Source organism: Rhinoraja longicauda, chromosome 10 (assembly GCF_053455715.1).
Source record: "Rhinoraja longicauda isolate Sanriku21f chromosome 10, sRhiLon1.1, whole genome shotgun sequence".
Lineage (NCBI taxonomy): Eukaryota > Metazoa > Chordata > Chondrichthyes > Rajiformes > Arhynchobatidae > Rhinoraja > Rhinoraja longicauda.
This window is the reverse complement of record NC_135962.1, coordinates 40,324,536-40,328,805: the sequence shown is the minus strand read 5'-3', so window position 1 is coordinate 40,328,805 and position 4,270 is coordinate 40,324,536.

Sequence of the window (4,270 nt, the reverse complement as noted above, 5' to 3'; positions counted from 1 at the left end):
TCAGTCTGAAGAAGAGTCTCGATCTGAAACATCACCCATTCCTTCACTCCAGAGATACTGCCTGTCCCGCTGAGTTAGTCCAGTTTTTTGTGTCTATATTCAGTTTAAACCAGCGTCTGCAGTTCCTTCTTACACATGGAGTTGGAGTAGGTTTTGTTTAGGATTTGTATGAGAGCATACAATGAACTAGCAGCACATTTTACATCCCACTCAGTTTTTAAATAAATATCATGATTAATTTACGATGAACTGTTTGTTTACTTTCACCATTTTACACAATTTCACCATGTCAAACTATTAGCCATTCCTCAACCCACTTGCCAGCTGAAGTATAGTCTGCTGTAAATTTTGATAACCATCTTCACTATTTCATTAAATACCATCGAATGTTATCTGCAAACTTACTAATCATGCCTTACACATTCTCATCCAAGTTGTTGATATGAACCACAAACAGCAATGGGCCCCAGCACAAAGCTCAAAGTCACACCACTCATCACAGGTCTCCAGTCTGTAAAACTCCCGTCACCACCACCCTCTGTTTCCTTCCACAAAGCCAATTCTGTATCCAATTTGCTAGTTCGCCTTAGAAGCCTTGTGATCTAACCATCAGAGCAGCCTGGCATGTGGCACCTTATCAAAGGGCTTGCTGAAGACTGCAGAATATATTTATCAGCATTGTAGCCCAACAGTTCCATAGACAAAGTCCAATGTCCGCAATATGGTCAAGGAGATTTGAATTATGGAAGGCTGTTTAGAAGCCTGATAACAAAGGGGAAGAAGCTCTGGATGGAGCAAAAGATATAACCAATTATATTTTTAGATGCCATAGTAATGTTGAGCAAGTCCATTTATTGCTCGCCTTGAGACGAGAGTAAATATAAATTGTAACATAAAAGTATGAAGATTTTAAGATGCGCAAGGATTAGGTATGAGCCTCAGAACCAGAGGCAAATTGAACCTACGCTCATATTGAACTTAAATATAATCTACATATGTATACCGTGTATAGAAACAAATAACAGCATGCTGTTCCCTATTTTCCCCATCTTTTAAAGAGAGAAATTAGATTAAATGAAATGAAAAGCCTCCATATATTAACTTGATGTCTCTAGAATATAACAAAATCAATTACTTCTTACCTTCCAGAAAAGGCTGGAAAGGTATATTTGTGGGAATGTGCAAAATAAATGTTGTTAATTGTTTTCCACCTTTATAATAGGGAAGGATTGAAGAGGGGCAGCAATTAAAGCATTCACACCTGACTCATTGCTACTTTACACCATGCATTTACACCCAATTAATTATTTTTATGATGTTGTGGCCACTCTGTAATTAAGGACATAAGGCAGCTAATTTGCCTACAGCAATAAAATCCTGGTGAGATAATCAGTTGGTTGAGAGATTAATTGTGGCCTGGTCCAGGTGAGGAGTAACCTACGGATTTTTTAAAAATAGGGCTCTGCATCTACTAAAAAATGTGAAGATGCTGCTGCTGCTGCTCCATCTATTTGTCAGTTGTGCTGGATTCACTCCAGCATCAACCTAAATCATTAAAAAATGCTGGAAACACTTAGCAGGCCAGGGAGCCTATGCGGAAAGAGAAATAGAATGACTATTTCGCATCAAAGACCCTTCTGTTTCAGATTTTACGGCAACTTCAGTTTTTCTTAGCTCAGATGATTTTGCTGATGGGGAGGGTGCGGGAATGTAGAAATTAACCCACAACTCTGTGACTTTGAAGCAAAAACATTAACACTGAACATGGCCCACATAGTCTACAAGTCTACAAGTCTGAAGGAGAGTCCCGACCTGAAACCTGGCCTGTCCATTCCCCCCACAGATGCTGCCTGACCCGCTGAGTTCTTCCGTTTCTTGGCGTTTTGCTCAAGACTCCAGCGTCTGCAGGTCCTTGCGTCTCCTCTCATGCAGAAGTACCTGTTCTGAGAGGGATGACGCAGGTGCTAGACTTATCTCTGAAGTCTCTGCATCTCCAGCAATGCCTGGGGTCATCTGCTGGAAGGACCGTATAGGTTGCATGCAGTTTAAACTCCCCCTCCACCTGCCCTCTATGCCTGAGCAACAGTGACAGAGCAGAGCTTTGTGTAAAATATGTAGCATTTCTGTTCCTTTTACTCCACGGGAAGTACTGAAGTAAATAGAATGAGTAATGCAATAAATAGCACCTAATTGGCTTGAACACTGAATAAATCAGTGAAAGGAATAAATCTCTTGGAGCCAAAGAACAAACCTTACAATGCCAATGGCGGTTACAAGCTCCAGAGGCACTACATTAGATTTAATGGCGACCATCGAGGGGCACTGGGCCAAACCTGGAACTGAGCAATCAACATCCGATGCTCAATTGGATTTGCTTTTGTCCCAGTTGAAAAGCAGAGGAATTCCAGTGGATTTCTTGAACCTTCGATGGAACAACAAGAGACCTCGGCTACAAGCAATTACAGCGAAGCAGGCTGCCTGACAAGGTTGAACAGGGCAGTGACTGAGGACACAGAAAGGCCGTGGCACTAATGAACAAGCCCAGAGCTTTCACGCCGCAGAATTGAGACCTTCATTTCAACTCATGAATAGGATAATATAGGAGGATGCAGCACATTGTTCATTCAGCACAAACAACGGCTTCTTCTGCCAATAAAGGGATACCATTATATACATTGTAAGGCAATGACAAGATTTATTTGTGGCTGCTTAAAATAATAAAACTACTTGAAATTGCTATTGGCCGGCAATCCAGCTGCTGCTAGTGAAACAATGAGAAAGTGAGGTATCGAAGTTTACAGCACAGAAACTGTCATTTTGCTCACACGCTCCCTGTGGCCCTATGTTTTCCTCAGCTTCAGTTATTTATCCTCGTTTCTATTAATAGATGCTATGTAATCTTCCTCTATGCTCAGTGGCAAAGCATTCCATGCTCCAACGGCCCTCTGGATAAAGAAATGTCTCTTCAGCTTTCCCCTAATTCTCTCCCGTGACAGTTTTAAATTGCCATCTTCTCAACCAGAGGAAAAAGTCTTTCTCTATTCATTCCATCGAGCCATTTCATCACGTTAAAAGCCTTCAATCTTTCTCCTCCAGGCCATCTCTATTCCAAAGGAATTAGCTTGATGGTCTCAAGTATCTCCTCTTCAGAAGAGTTTCCCATCTGTGATATTACCCGAGAGAATTTCTTTATGCCTTTAAAATTGCTTCAAAATGGAGATCGCAACATCATGCTTTTCTCTGTATAGCGGATTAATGTGCCTTCTATTAATTTATCTTTATTTATTTGTGCTTTATTTTATGCGGCTAAGCTCACCATTGCATGAACACCTTTCCTCTTACAATAGAGTCATAGAGTCTGCTTCTTCTTGCCTCTGAGGCAGCAGAAGTTATGAAGCTGCTTCTGCTTCAGCTGTCTCTGTTTGTTGTCTTTCAACTGACTGAGATCAGTTGACAGGGGTCACCACGGGGAGGTCGACAACATGACCCCCAGACATCGAATCATATAGCGTGGAAACAAGCCTGTCAGCCCAACTTTCCCACACCAGCCAACATGTCCCATCTACACTAGTCCCATCTGCCTGAGTTTGGCCCATATACCTCTAAACCTGTCCTATCCATGCTCCTATCTAAATGGTTCTTAAACGTTGTGATAGCTTCAAACACAGGCAACTTGTTCCATACACCCGCCTTGTGTGAAAAGTTACCCCTCAGGTTCCTATTAAAGAGCTCCAACAATTTTGCAGGCCAGAGATATGACATGACCAATGCTAAATTTAAAGCCATTGCAAAACTATTGGTGGTCTTTTGATAACCACGTGGATTGATCAATGGCATCAGCAACCACTTAAAAATCAGAAACTGTGAGTTTGTTTAAGTCAGCTTCTGCACTGGTCAAACTCTGGTTAATGTATCAACTGCTGGAGCAGCCTGGCAAAACCACTCCAGAGAAACCAGCAAACAATTATATGTATAACTGGGGCAAAAAAAACAATCTGCTGGAGCTACGCAGCAGGTGAGGGAAAACAATGGCTGACATTTTGGGTTAAGTTCCAGCAGCCTTATCTTCTTACAAATGCTGCCTCATCCACAAACCAGTGCGAGAGTCAAAAACCTCAAGTTCCTGAAGTTCTCTCTGAAGATCTGTTCTGGACCCAGCACACTGATGCAATCATAAAGGAAGCCCATCAACACCTCAGTTTCCTTGAGATTGAGATTCTTGAGATCCTCCAGCAGTTTGATTTTGCCTCCAGCTTTCAGCACCTGCAGT